The sequence below is a fragment of the Nylanderia fulva genome, unplaced genomic scaffold (assembly GCF_048542155.1).
Source record: "Nylanderia fulva isolate GAGA-0341 unplaced genomic scaffold, ASM4854215v1 Scaffold34, whole genome shotgun sequence".
Taxonomy (NCBI): Eukaryota; Metazoa; Arthropoda; class Insecta; order Hymenoptera; family Formicidae; genus Nylanderia; species Nylanderia fulva.
The window spans coordinates 1,430,152-1,446,764 of NW_028190411.1; the positions used below are offsets into that span (position 1 = coordinate 1,430,152).

Genomic DNA, 16,613 nt, shown 5'->3' on the forward strand with positions numbered 1-16,613 from the left:
CTCTATCAGAATTTTTCAGAATAAAAAAAAAATTATCTTCATATTCTCATTTCGAATAAATGTAGAAGATTAAACGCTTAAATGTACAGCAGGATACCATTCAATACATCAATTGTAAGCTATTTATTAAATCTGCAATACTGTATAAAATATTGTATCATTATTACAATAACGCTTAATAGCATGTTTTTTACTCAATTTGGAAATTATTTTTCTTTTACAAAAATGTCGTGGCACCAATAGTAATTTTTATAAATAAAGTTAAAAACAACTCATTTTATATGCTATTTTTTGCTCATTTTATTTATGATTAAAAGAATAAAACATTTTCTTTACAAGATGTTTAGAAAATTGTACAGAAAGATAAAATTTTATGTAAAAATTTTGATAAGAAATTATTTTTAAAAAAATACAATTTCTAATCATGGTGCAATGCAAATAAAAAATACCATGTTTCTTTCTTTCAAGAAAACTATATCCATATAATGTAAATAAATTTTTTTTCAGGTTTTTATTCAGAGAAATGCAATATAAAAGCGCCAAATTGAATCTTTATATTAATTACGGACATATATTTCTAGAAAATAATAATATAAAATTTATTTCATGCAGTAGAATGTAATACATTAATGTATTGCAATTTTTACAACTTACCAGCTTTTCTTTGAATATGTTAATACTATTGTATGCTGCATGCTAGGTTCCTCAATAAATTTTAATACTCATTATTTTACTTGTAACAAACGATATTACAAGCTTGCCAAGTTATGAACAAATTAAAGTTGTTACGATATCCAATAGCCCATATCTTGCAGTTAATGTTTATCCATAATACTAGGTCACCTGGTAGCTGAATAAAATTATACCCTGTTTTTTTCTCCATTCTTTTTCAAATCGAGCAGCCATCAACTGCCACATATCGACGTCTTTATATTTGCAAGTTATTGCATATATTACATCTAAGTATAAACCATTGCAATTGTTCCATCTGATACTGATGTTAATAAAATGAAAATTATTATTCCCTTTGTGGTAGATTGTTCTGTAGCCATGTATCTAAAGATGAAATTAAAATAAATTAAATAATTTGAATTGCATGTATAAAAAAATATATATTTTCTTTAAATATAAGATTTTTAATACCTTTTCATATAACTGTGTGATATTCATCCTTAAAATCTTGTGGTCCATGTGGCTGAGCATACTGTATGAAGGTTGAAAGATCAACACAAAGTGGATGATGTTGCAGGAGCAGTTTAAAAAATATCTTTTGTTGCTATCCTCAACATGTATACATACATGTGCTTTTGCATATATATATTTAAAACACCAACATCTGTGTAGCTTTGTTGACTCTCTGGCTGGGTAATAAATATAATCAATTAATTATATAAAATCATCAATATTAGTAAATAATAAATTAAATGAGTTAAAAATAAGGTGAAATAAATAGTTTTTAAATAATTAAAAGAAGATCAAATAATTAATTTTATAAATGAAAAATGTAATGACTTGTATTATCGATTAAATCGCCATATATTTATAAGTTATTAATCTCGATATATATTTATCATACAATATCTTTCCTTTTTTTATTTTTAAAGATACTATGATATATGAAGCAATGGTACTTTCCTATTTTGAGTCTCATCTGAATCACAATAAAATGACAGCGCATTATACTTTATAGGCAAATTATTTTTTTAATACGATTTGAATAAAATATATATTTGATATCGCGTTTGAAATTTTTCGCCAATTAAAATATATTTTGCTCGTTATTTTTAGATTGAGAGTGCAATATATGTATATATATGTATACATACAATTTGTAGAATTGAGTGAATTAAAGTAACCAAAAGATACATATGATGAATCAATAGATTATTTTTTAATCATTAAAATAATAAATTGAAAAGTATCTGATATAAATACAACATTATAAATAGAAGGGAGTAATAAGAGTCGGTCGCAGTTATTAGGATGCAAAATTGTTTTTAAATTCTTTAGTTATTTTGTTTTTAAAATAATTTAAAATTAAAATCCTTTCATATCTAATTTTAATTTAATAATTAATTCGAAATTTAATATAAAATTAAGGATCAGAGATTCTGTAGTTTATTGAATATTTCGCGACAAATAAAATGACTATCACTATTTATGTTCAGCGATTATTATGTGCATATATGTTTTTAGACCTCGGCGCAATTGTTTACATCGGACATAAACACCGAATTAATATCCTCCCACTACGACTTAACATGCTGCGCGCGAATCTGGCTTATCTGTCATCTGTCACCTGTCATTCGTGCGAAGAGGCTCGACCGGGAAGATCGCGGCATAAATTGTTCAGTGTGTATATGCTACTTATTTAACAAACGCGATCATGTTTTCACATTTATTAGAATTAGCGCTTATCGATTCGCACGATTAATTAATTCGTACGACATATTAGAATATCGCGGTGATGCGCAATAATAAAATTCCTCGAAAACATGTGATATTTGTTGACAATCGACGAGTGATTCCAGCGATTTTTATACTTGTATTAGTTGTTTTTTGTATGTCTAATATAGTAGAATGTGCGATTAATGTCGATGTGCGTAGTATCTCGTAATTATCGCATTTTGCAAAATTATTAGTGCGCGCACGCTAATTAATCGTATGTTCGTAATGTGAGCGTTATGTTTACCATGAAGTGGCTAAGAACAAACAAGAGAGAAGGAAAAGATCCGGGATGATATCGAGTGACGACGTACTGAAGTGAGTAATTTATAAATTAATTTTTTATTTGTTATTGGTAAAATTTTAATAGATTATCTTTGCAAAAATAATTTATGTTGCAATTTTTTATTGCTATAATATTGAATTGTTTGCGAAATGAGTTTTAAAAATACTTGAAAAAATACTGTTACATCTATATCAGAAGTAAATTAATGCGATGTTATTGTTGCTCGTTTTCGATTTTGATATTAAAAATTATTGGCACATTTCAGAACTGAATTTTGCTTCGTTCAATTTTATACTTGTTTTAATGAAAATTATTATGACAAATATTAAAAATTGAAGGAATTACGCAGCCTAAATTAATATACCGTTTTTTAACTAACCTCCAAAAATCAGTGGAAACTCAAATCATTTTAATTCTCGATTTAATAAATCCTTATCCACGTTTAATATCAGTCACAAATATTGCGTGACACTTTTTTGAAATAAAATTCTAATGAATTATACAGATTCTTTAAATAAATTCGAATAAATCACTGTACAAAAAATCATTGTACACGCAATTATTCGCCGGGAAAATATTTATCGGCAAAATCCATAGACATAGAAATTAATATAGACTGGCTTCTACCTAGGTTAGATTTGATTTAGCGCTATAAGCGATGATCTTTGTCCTGATTGGTCAATCAAACGCTTCCGGTACTTTACCACCAATCAAATGCAACTTCGATGGAAGCTATCTATCTATATATTTACTATGCTTATGGATTTCGTTGCCATGGATATCAAATAATTTTATAGGCCAGTAACGAGTAATTACGCGCACAGTTGCGTCTTTTTTTACGAAGATCTATTAAAAAATGATTTAGTCATTAATTCGCGTTACAATATCGCATAATAAAAGTGTTGTGGAAAATGTGGACTTGATATTAAGTGTGGATAAGAATTTTGAATGAAGAAAAATGATCGAATTCTCGAGCGACCGGGTTGATCTTCAGGTGTGTTATATTTAAACTTCTCTACTAAGTATAACTTTGTTTTAATATCTAATATTCGTCGTAACTTGTTATTAAAATAAATGTATAAGTACCAAAAATCGAATCCTGCTCTGAAATATATTATTACATGTTATTTTTAACAAATATTTCACAAAATAAATCGAACTTGTGCTAGAAAGAGAGAGGGATAGAGAAAATAAATAAAACTATCTAGAAAATGTAAATCTAATATTAAAACATTATCGAAATTTGCTTCGAAATTTCATTGCATATTTTATTGTTTAATAAGTTAATATTATATATATATTATTTTGTTCAAGAATAAATATATATAGTCTCACATCGCGCAAGTTCAATATATATATATATATATATTGAAAAAATTATTATTTATTAAGAATTAATTAAGAATAAATTATTGAATTTATATATATATATATATATATATATATATATATATATATATATGTGTGAAAACCGAAAAATGTATGTATAAATCTAATATTAAATCGGAATCGATATAAATTTTAATGACTGTGCAGAAGAAAAAGCGGTATCCTGAATGCATGCATTAGATCGCAATCTCCCCCTTTCGTTGCTGCACTTTTAAAATTCCACGCCGAGAAATCGAAACGCGCGGTACGGAGCGCCTCCCTCGCTCGCGGCGGCGGGCGAGAGAACTAACTTGCCGCGTGGTGGGAGGAGAGACTCCCGCCTGGCGGCGCGGCGGTAGTCGTCGACGAATAGGGGTGGCGCGCGGAGGCGAGCGCCATCTGGGGCCGTTCAGTACCCGGCCACCCTCGGTACACCCCGTGGTGCGACTCGCGCTCGCGGCTTCCGGATTATTCGCGGCTAGTTTTGCGAGACCCGAGGATTGGGACACACACGATATAGTGCACCCCGTGCCTTAATATACAGTGACCAGTGTATGCCTTGAACGCGACGCGACAAAAAAGGTAATTATCACCAACGACAGCTATACTCTTCTCTGTCCCTCTCTCTCTCTCTCCCTCTCTCTTACTTTCGAGAACGGCTCCCGAGGCACGAAGTTAAGGGATGCAAACGGGATATGAATGGTGGTAGACGGAAACGGCGTATGACGAGAAGGTGGAAAGCGAAAGAGGTGGTGGCCGTCGACGTTTCGTAAGGATATACTCGCTCTCCTCGAGGAGACGAGACTCACGCGAGAGTCCGCGAATCGATCCGTTCCCGTCTAACCCGCCGCCCCGATATACCCGATATCGCGAAAAGCCACGAAAAGTGCAACCGAGGACTCTTTACGCGTGAGTCCCCCCATATATACATATATATATAGATATATATTTTCGGAGCAGCAATATCGTCGTTCCCCTTTCTCCCACTCCTCCCCCACGTTCCTTTCACCCCTTTCCACGTCACGTATATAACTTCGCCCTTCGAATGGGGTATCCTCGGAAGGGGTTCGCTCTTCGAGGGTTCGCCGTTCAGCGACGTGTTCAGTCATCGCGTTTGAAAAAAAACGTGGGCAGCCTCGTCGACGACGACGACGCTCGGCCCCGTCGAGTCTGCCTCCCGCGCGCGATTGATCGTCGCGAGGGGGGCCGGGAGGGGGCAGGGGAGACGTCACCCCCTTGGCGCGGCGAGGGACTCACGAGGGATGCGCGTCATCGCGCCTTATCGAGAGAGAGAGAGGAGAGAGAGAGAGAGAAAGTTACGGTCTGACGTGTATAACGCGCGTGTGGGTCTGGCGAATAATGTACTCGTAGTTAGGTGAGTGCGTGTTTGGAGAACGATGACGATGAGTATATTATTCGAACTCTGGTACGTGAGCGTTTTCGACGACGTCGCACGACGGAAATGAAACGCCTGGTGGTTTCTCCCGGTGCATGCGCCCTGTCGTCGGGATTCTGCACGAATGCGTCACAGGAGAAACCGAACGAGTTTGAATCTCTTTCTCGTCTCGAAATTCGATCGCGTCTTGATTCACTCCGGGAGCCCCCGTGTGTTTTCCGAGAGGTAATTTAGGTGACTTGAGGGTCCTGAGGCAATCGGAGATTTTTTTTTTTTTTTTTTTTTTTTTTTTTAGAATGCAATCGGAGTAATTTTTTTTATTTCACAAGCAATATGTTCATGTTTTTCCCCCGAGGAAAGTAATTTTTCTATACGGATTTGATCGACGTGAGATTCATTCTTTCGTCTGGCAATTAAATATTTATTTCAATACTGCTTAATAATTATTTGCTTGAAACAAATAAATATTTATCTGTTTTGAAAAAGATTTTCTTATTAGTTTCAAATGAATGATTTATTAGACAGTATGGAAATAAATAATTTTTGAATTCAATAATTTTTTTTCAGTGCGCTAATAAGAGAGAGGACTTGACAGAATTCCTTAAGAAATTATGAATTTAAATATCTTCTTGAAAAGAAAGAAAATGCTTTTTATTACTCTCTCATACACTGAAAAAAAATTATTAAATATATATTTATTTTAATACTGCCTAATAAATCATTTACTTGAAATAAATAAATATTTATCTGTTTTGAAAAGGATTTTCTTCTATGAAATATTTTTTCACAACCAACCAATATTATTAGTTTCAAATAAATGATTTATTAGGTAATATAGAAATAAATACTTATTCGAATTCAATAAATTTGTTTTTTAGTGTGCTAACAAGAGAGTGGAGTTGACAGAACTCCTTCAAAAATTACGAATTCAAATAACTTTTCAAAAAGAAAGAAAATGCTTTTTATAATTCATACACTGAAAAAAATTACTAAATTAATAAATAATTATTTCAATACTTAATAAATTATTTACTTGAAACATAAAAATGTATATGTTTTGAAAAGAATTTTCTTGTATCGAATAATTTTCGCGTCAAATCAATATATTAATAAATAAAAAAAAAAAAGATTTATTAGGCAATATTTTTTTCAATGTAGGAAATGAGACTTCGTTCGCGTATATACACGATATCGAAGTTAGGAACTAGCAACGAAATGAGTCAAGTATGGCAGGCTATTTTGTTGTAGCTTTCGAGAAAATGATAAGAGAGAAAGAGAGTAATAGGCGAATAATTTGTCGCTCGGTTTCATCCGCCCCTTTTGCTATTTGCCAAAGTAAATCGAGCGTCACGTCGCGAATACGAAACGTCAAGAAGCGAATTACTCGTTTATTTTCTTCGAGAAGCATAATGGAATGAAAAGGATAAGTGAGTAACCGTCTCGTTGTTTGATCCGCCTGTCTAGTAAAACCTCATATATCACGATTTCGTGTCGTATCTTTTTTTTTTTTTTTTTTTTTTTTTTTTATACGATAAAGTCGGTAAATTAATTTGACTAACGCAATGCCTTGCTATATATCTCATTGAAAAGTTAATACGAAAACTAAGTAAGTAAGGAACTTGTCGCTTGTCTTGTGCCCTTCTTTCCCTCTCTCCCAGACTTTTTAATCCTCCCTCTTCTAGTTAATCCGATATTACAACTTTGCGGGGGCCGTATAGAACTAATATACGAAGCTAATATAGAGAACGCGATTCAAGGAGCGCGCCATTACTCGTTTATCTTCTCCTTTATCGAGCAAGATAAGCAAATTATTCGCTGTTTGACTTATCATCCTCTATATACCGTGCCTATATAAACCATACTCCACGTTACGTTGAATCTGCATGGGGAAACAGAAGTCAAGAGTGCGCGGTCGCGCTATCCGTTTACCTTTTCTACTGCTAATCTTCCTCGAACGAGATTGGCAAAAGTCGCTTACTCGACTTATTTCGCGTAATAAAAAAAGAACCCGTCGAAGAGGGGCCGAAAGTCGACGTTATATATTCCCTCGATTTTCTCCACCGTGGCTTTTTTTTCCACCTCGAATAAGAGGAAAGATACGTCGCGCCTATTCGATTTCTTACCACTAGCTTTTCTCCGTTTCCGACTTAATCGCGGATTTCCCGAGACGTAGACGATCGTCCTTCGGTGCGAATGCAAATACATGCACGGAGATAGAGATATTGCATACGTACGTACAAGTATACGCACATGCAAGCGCATATACGTGCATACACACGCACACGTACACATATATAAATGACCGATCGATTTTCTGTTCCCGATTCCGCGGCGCCCGCGGCATGCAACGATCGGCGGCGAACACTTATATATATATATGTGTGTGTATTTACACACACATACATGTACGAGAGATTCACGCGGGTCTTTTCTATGTCGTTTCTCACGTAGGTCGCGTCTCTCACGATGCGAGCGTTCGTAGCTATAGCTATAGTTGCGAGCGACTAGCGAGTCGCGATCGGAGAACCGGGACGTGGAAGATAGGTACGTAACAGTTCTTGGTGAACACGCTAACACAGACTAATACATGCCCTTTATCTTCCATCGGATAGCGTTCTAGGTCGAAACGACCCGAATCTGTCGAGAGAGAGGATCGGCAAACATGGAGTTTGTGTAAAATACGAGGGATGTATCGTATATACATTGAATAAAAATTCGAATAAATTTTTATTTCAATACTGCCTAATAAATCATTTATTTGAAACTAAGAATATTGATTTGATGTGAAAAATATTTTTTTGGTATAAAAAGTCCTTCCCAAAACATATATATATATATTTATTTGTTTTAAATATAGGATTTATTAGGCTGTATTGAAAGAAATATTTATTAATTTCATAATTTTTTTCAGTGTATAAGTTATAAAAAAATAAGCATCTTTTCCTTTTTATAAAATTCGGAAATGTCATTTTTCGAGATGTTAATTTTTTTTAACATGTTAATACATAGTACTTTCTATTAAAGTAATAGATAGGTCGAAATATTTTTCGCATAAATAACACGCGATGTTGAAACGTCGGGATAATGGGAAGAAATCAGAAACTACATAAATAATGTCCACTTTATTTGTATATTAAAGCCGGAAAGCACATTTGCTTCGTAAAGAAATTTCTTTTCGAATTTAAATAAAATTTGTTCAGCGTTTTATTTTAAAAACATTGTAAATATTAGATTTAATTATAATAGAATTATACATCAACGCAAAGAGTAAACAAATAGCAAATGTATTAAAAATTAAAACATGAAATATTTCCAGAAAGATTCCGAAAATTTTTGCGGAGAAAGAAGATGCTTATTTTTAGAGAAAGAATATCGATCTGTACTCCACTTACACGAAACACTCCGTGTAAAAATACTATATATCGATATTTTTTAATCCTTTAAAAGTTTCATTCTTTATTAAACGATATACCTACTCTATCTACGAGCGGTTTTTTCTTACGATAATTCAATTTAATTCAATATCTTGGATTTCTCAAATAATTGATGCATCAGACTTTTAAATAAAAACTGATATTTGAATCCGAATTACATTACAAAGTAAGTGTAAAAATTAAGAAAGAATGATTGTAAAAAATAGCGTACACTGAAAAAAATTTATTAACTTGACTGAATCTTTCAACTAACTATAAATTACTATTTTGTTAATTGAACTAATATCAGTATTTAATTGTAAGTCAAATACAATATACATATACACTTTGCTAGATTTAATGTTCAATTTAATTTAAATATATAAATATAATGTAAATAATTAATTTAAATTTATTTTTATATGTCAAATCAATAAAATAATATTTAGTTGAAAGGTTTAAAATTAACCATTTTTGCAGTGTACCAAAAATACTTAATATTCGTTCTTTATACGTGTACAGTCAATCGAACACGAGGGTTTATGAAGACTGGATTTAATTGCTGTCGGCGCGATCCGGGATTGCTTCAATCGAGAATGCTATAACTCTTCTCCATCCCTCTCATTCTCTTGCTATCTCTCTCTCTCTCTCTCTCTCTCTCTCTCTTTCGAATGCACGCTGTTTCTTCGAAGTATACACAACATCATGTATATATATATTGTATATATATCCACGCTGTTTGTTAACTGCCCGATCTTGATGAAGGCAAGACCTTCCTTAATGAGTGTACAATTGAGTTTGATTAATTTTGGTGTGGCACATAATATGAAGAAGGTAAATTGCCGCTGAGGAATCCGAAATTTAATGTTACAATCAATTAATCCTCCATATTTCGGGACGATAATTGTTGTGTCGTTTTGCACGCGATGGTAAGAACATTTTTATATGAATAACAAAGTTTTACACACGATCGTGAAATTCTTCTCAAGATTCTGAATTTTTTCTCGATTTGTATCTATTTTAATTAAACATTATTCGTACACTGAAAAAATAACTAAATTAATACTTATAGGTCAAATAAATACTTATTCGAATTAAATAAATTTTTTCAGTGTATAATTTTAGAATTAATCAACAGTTTCTTGGATTATATTATGTGCCCCGTGTACGAAGCGCACAATATTAAATTTCGTTAGCTTTCATAGTCACCTGTAATCTTTAATTGCTTGACTATTACGCGGCTTTTTTTCACTCGTTATCAAGCTAAATATACACACTAGAGTTTAACGCACTGGAGAACAGTTTCCGGAGAGAATAAAACGCGCAAAAATTGCGGAATCAACGGAGAGTTTTTATAGTCGGAGAATAAAATCCCTCGGTGAGATTAATGAAAATCACTGTCAGGTGAATATAAAAATCTTTGGTACGACTATTCCGCTAACAACAAATGATGCAAAAATTCTAACTTTTACGAAGGATTTCATTTCGGCAGAAAATGTTCTAACGGATGTGCGATACCGTATGCTTATATATAATATAAACTACCCTCAGGAGAATTCGGAGTAAAATATCGCGATGCTGTTGTAAAAACATTTGAAACTTTGATTCGCGAAAGGAAATCCAGCGTTTTTACGACCGATCGCTCCGATTTGAAATATTCGACATTCGTCGGAGTGACTTCCTGTCGATTCCCTCCTGACATACCTGTTTTTTGCGGCGTGTTGCCGACAGGCGCTCATAGAATATCAGGCGTTCGTGAATTTTCGAGTAACTCAACGGGGCGAGTTTTATATATTTTTTCTATATACATTTTTATATATTACATATAAAAATATATATATAACCGAAGGGGTTCGTTCACCTCTGCGAGGGTCGCGTATGTCTCTAATCTCGTCGATCTTAACGTCCGCGCGAAAAAAAGGCCCGATCTTAACGACGTCTCGAGCACCTTCGTTTTATCTTCGCAGAGCGATTCGTATTTCAGAAGCGAGTAAAATAAATGATCGCCGCGAGCTCTCTCTCTCTCTCACGTTCTGTCGTTCGTGTCCCTTCCCTTTGGGGGTTTTAACCGCCCGTGAATTCTTTCCATTAATTCTTCACCGTAAAAGTAGAAGGAGACTCGCAGGAGACATCGGACAGCGGTAAAAGAGTCGTCACGTGACGTCGATTTGTTCCTAACCGGGTGACAGCTGAAATGGCTTTGCGAAAAATGTTATTGCACATTCAATGCAATTTCGATATATCAATGTTGGAAGAAGCAACGACATGTTCGTCCCATTTTGCCATTATCGAAAAGCACGAACTTTATATAGCTATATATATATATATAGCGATTATCTAACTTTAATCCTTTTCCCTTTGAAAAGCTACTAGAGCATCGTAATATTTTCCTCTCCGAAAGGAATCTCCATCGATAAACGGAGCAGCTTGCGAGGACAAAAATAGAAATCGTATAAATACGGTGCAAGCCACGAAGAAAGATACAATTCTTTACGAATATTCACGAAAAATATGTATATACTATCGCTTACTAGAACTTGCTCGGAAAAAGGAGTATAGGAGAGCGCGAGTTATCGTAAAAATTTCACCTTCCCGATTTGACCTCGACCTGGTTCGGAATGGCGAACAAGTATCAGGGGAGACTCTCTCAGCATCTAGTTTGCATCGGTTTTGCATTTCTTCGCGGGAAAACATCGTTAGAAGCGTGTCGCGCTAAAAAGACGGACAAAGGGAGCGAGAGAGATAGATTGAGCTTCACTTTGTACGTTACTGCTAAAAATACGCAATGGTGGATGGGACAGGGCCGTTGGGGATGAAGCTGGGGCGGCGGCGTCGCTTGTATATCGCGCCACTAAAGCGGATGCTGCATGCATCGGGCATTGTCAATAACGCCGACAAGATGCGACGGACTAACAATACACGTTACGTCGTGTACGCGCGCTAAAAACGCCCGTACGGGAGATGATGTTTAATCCGCCGGTTCTCGCCCCCGATGAATTGCTCTCGACGAATCACAGAAATATACAGATGCGTATATACGATAATTAAATTAAAATTAAACTCAGGGAAAATTGGAAATTGCAATAAAGAGTATCTTTCTCTCTCCCTTTCTCTGGCACATGGATGTGTCCGCAGGAAGAAGCCTCTTAGCTCTTAGCCTCTTGTGAATAAACACCGGAATTTATTTGCATATTTGATATAAAAATATTAAAATAACGAAATAAAATATTAGGAAAGGACAATAATAAAAAAACAAAAAGATTTTGATCATATGTCTCTTCCTGGAAAAAAATCCTGCGGACGACCATGCAGATCCTGTCACTCACATAAATATATCTACAAATTTTAATATGGAAATAAAAAAAACGATGAAAGCTTTTTTTAAACATATATATATATATATATATATATATAACAGGTACCTTTTTATATAAATAGTATCTTTCTCTTTTTCTGGCACATGGACGTCCGCAGGAAGAAGCCCCTTAGACTCAACAAAAAAATTAAGTATTCGCTCCTTTTGTGAATAAATACCGGAATTTATTTGCATATTTTGTATAAAAAAATTAAAATAACGAAATAAAAAATTAAGAAAGGACAATCATAAAAAACAAAAAAATTTCAATCATATGCCTCTTCCTGGAAAAAAATTCTGCGGACGCTCATGCAGATCCTGTCACTCAGATAAATATATCTACAAATTTTAATATTAAATTAAAAAAAAAAACGATGAAACCTTTTTTTAAATATATATAACAGGTATCTTTTTATATATAATTCCCCGAGAGTCCTTTATATTTTATATGTCACTTAGGAGAGTGCTCCCTTTTTCAATTTTTTTCGAACTCATAATTCATAATAATTTACAGCGCCGTCTTTTTTTATAATCTGCTATTATATTCCTTTAGTTTTTTTTACGTCTGAATACGGCGCCGTTTCGAAAGCTTATGAAACGTGAAAATCACAATTTCGCGGAAAAATATCCTCGACGGAATTAATACTGCGCGTCGTTAATACCTTACCCTTTGTTTCAACGAATTTATTCGCATACTTCTTTTGCCACTCGCCGGACATAAATAATCGCGCTTTTTTACTATACCATACGTACAGATTACGAGGTATATTCGCGCAAATAAAGCAGCAGTATATAGTTACGTTTAAAACTATATAGTATATTTTCGATAAGCTCAATTGTTGATGCTACAAAAATACGAGAAACGTATCGTCGTCGTATGTTTCTCTTGTCAATATAGACGATTATTTTACGCATTCGTCCTTTTTTTTGCGAGCCTCTTTCTCTCTATATTTTAAATAAATATAGATAAAATAATAAAAAAAAAATACAATACACGTACAGAATTTAAGGGAAAAACATTCCATTAACAATTTGGAATTAAAAATTCCAACTGTTTGGACAAAAACCATCGCGTCTCCCTGTTGCAGCCTCTCGTCTCGACTGTATATTATCTAAATAAAAAGAATGCGAACGGCCAAGTGATTAAAATCCTTCGGCTTTTTATTTCGATGCTCGAGGTGTTTCCGCTCGCCGGAGCGTAAACGCAATATGAGAATAGGGGCTAGAGGGATGTCTCGTCGTTTTCTCCCCACGATTCGTAGATGTGAATCATCAGCCTCGTATCGATGTTCGATATATGGCCAGGGACGTGTTAACGCATTAGCTACGTAAGGGTTCGTAATTGAGGGTAGAAGTGTGGAAAAAGGGAGGATTTTAGTTAACGCAGACGTTAACAAATGCATCGTAATATGTTAATAATAATTATTGCAATTGATAATTGAATGATTGTTTTCTCGCGTCAGTGCTGAATTTGCTAATGCGACGTTTATGTAATTGAATAAAATTGTTTGCAGTCAAATAACTCGCGCCGCAGCCTTTCTCTCTGCCTTTGTATTTTAATTTGGTGCAAAAATTCTATTAAAGTCAATTATATCAGTTTCATATATATATATATATATATATAAAATTTCAATACATCCTGAATTGCGATCAAATTGAACACGCGATTATGAGGACACAAATCGGAACGGGAGATAACCAACCGTCGACGGTGTAAAAGTATGTAAAAAGCGAAAAAATATTCGGTACGCGAATTTATCATGTGTCTGGAGGAGGATAGCGAATCTTTCACGGAGCACGCTAGACGATAAATCCAATCTCATCCCCTGGATAGAGTCCAACTACGAATCGTCATATTCTCGTAATTCGGGATGCATGGAGAATATAAAAAAAAAAAAGAGGCGACGCCGTAGAGTCGCCATATCGATATCCCCCGTATCGATAATTAAGTGGCAAGAAGTTCGTTCGTTTGATCAACGTGTCGACGCCGAAGCTCGACCTGAAAATCCAGCGCGACATTCGGGCGCTAAAAATAGGAAGCGTTTACCCGTCCATTGAGATTCCGGATCGATCGATCGCCATTGGCGCATCGTGGCGTGTAACATCGTCGACGACGACGACGACGACGACGAAGTAACCGACATTTACATCGTTTGAATTTAGTTTTTCCAAAGAGAGAGAGAGAGAGAGACCGCCGGTTGTATGTGTATCGATCTGTTGACCGTTGACGATGGCAGCGAGCCGAATGACAAACGAGAGACTCAAGGAGAGAGTGTAACTACCAGCACACACGACCGCTATTACAAGCCTGGTGCGTTACACACAGAGTGTGTAAAGTGTCGGGTTGTCTTTCGAATCTGAAAACTTTGTTTCGCGCGCGCTCTTACCACTTAACGCCGTTTTAAATGGCAAAATCGATGGGAGAGAGATAAATTTCTAAATCGGGGAGGATATCCGAGAGTCTATTCGTGGAGGAGAAAATGGGCTAATAGCTTTTTCGGATGATGGCCTTCTCGGGATGGATTTTCTTTCCATCTTCAAGAGAAATGGCCCTCGTGATGTAGTAATTATTGGATAATTGTTTATCAATATATTATCGAGTAATTTTTATGTCAAATTGATTGCTATTTTATTAATGATATATTTGTATATTTGGTACGTGATGATCTATACTTGAATGATACATATTTGTATTTGGTATATATAACACATTTCAATATTTGCGTGATTCTCTTCTAAAGCAAAAATAAATTGTTCAATAATCGTTTCCGGAATTAACATGTCAAATCGATGGTTATTTTATTGATGATATATTTATTTTTGGTACATGATGATCTATACTTGAATGATACATATTTGTATATAGCATACTTCAATATTTACGTGATTCTCTTAAAGCAAAAACAAATATGTTCAATCATTGTTTCCGGAATTAATATTAACATGCCATTTTATTAATACATTAAGCAACAAATCATATATTATGTAATAACATAGCCTGTTATACGAGTATTACATATTATTAATATACATTAAGCATAAAAAATATACTTCTTATAACTTTTTCGGATGATGGCCTTCTCGGGATGGATTTTCTTTCCATCTTCAAGAGAAATGACTCTCATGATATTAATTATTGAGTAATTGTTTATCAATATATTATCAATTAATGTATATATCAAATTGATTGTTATTTTATTAATGATACTTATATTTGATACATGATGATCTATACTTGAATGATACATATTTATCTTCGGTATAATTTCAATATTTACGTGATTTTCCTAAAGTAAAAATAAATATGATTGTTTCCAGAATTAACATTAATATGCCATTTTATTAATACATTAAGCAACAAATCATATATTATGTAATAATATAGTCCGTCATGTTATTAATACATTAAGCATCAAAAATATACTTCTTCCCAGATTAATTTTAAACATACCCAAATTTAATTTTAAACATTTCTAAAGAATATATTCTATAAAAATAAAAATGTATATTTGAAAAAGTCCTTTGAGTATTTTCCGAAACCGCGAAAAATGAAATAAAACGAAATAAAGTAAATAGAATGAAAAAAATGTGCTTTGCATATTTTTCATCAAAATGTAACTATTATCGAAATATTACGTATATAAACCCATACGATCGTACGATTTAATAAAAAAGTTAAATACATGCATAAATATTATAGAATATTATTGAACACATTGTGTGCCAAATTAAAAATCGCAGCTCAAATGTGTAATTCTCTCTAAAATTGAACATGGAAAATAAAGAGGAAAGTAGGTCGACATTTCCAAATTCCACCCCTCGTTATTTTTCTCTTTTTACTCTTTCTCTCTTATTATTTCCTTCTCTCCTTTATTATTATTTATCCCTTTAATTTGTACCCGACTGTCGGCGATATCTCACGACGAGACGTGCTCGCGTATGAAGTTCGCCCATAACTCGTCCCGATCCGACAATATATCCGTCAAGTCAGGGCGCGATCCTTTAAATTAAATCCATTAGATCCGCAGCATTATTACTCCGAAGGTCCGATACTCTATGAGACTCTATAAAACTCCACGAGTTGACTCGATGGCATAATTACTACGAGATGGAACAGATTTAACGTTATCAGTTTATAATGGAATTATTTTAATGGATTCTAATTAGATTCCATCTCTTGCTAAACACAAATTTTACTCAAGACTGAATAGCCGAGATACTTAATTTTATTAAATTCAATTTTAGCATTAAAAATTATAATTTATTAATTCAATTGCGAATCAATGGAAGAAAATAATTGAAATTAACGTCGTGAAAGCCTTTTTACTATATAAGTGCAGCTACATATCC

At 33.9% G+C, this 16,613-nt stretch overlaps 1 protein-coding gene across 13 annotated transcripts in view; it reads left to right on the forward strand.

Moving 5' to 3' along the window:
• Positions 1-2,296: 2,296 nt before the first annotated feature.
• The window catches only part of LOC114937490 (uncharacterized), a 47,704-nt gene continuing 33,387 nt past the window's right edge, over positions 2,297-16,613 (forward strand). For 7 of the 13 annotated variants that reach the window (XR_014925240.1, XR_014925241.1, XM_029310953.2 and 4 more), the window contains exon 1: positions 4,491-4,681. The gene's annotated coding sequence lies outside the window, so the exon portion shown is untranslated. Of the gene's footprint in view, positions 2,764-4,490; positions 4,682-16,613 lie in introns of those variants that run through there. The other 6 variants (XM_029310967.2, XM_085485087.1, XM_085485088.1 and 3 more) reach the window with 2 other exon arrangements.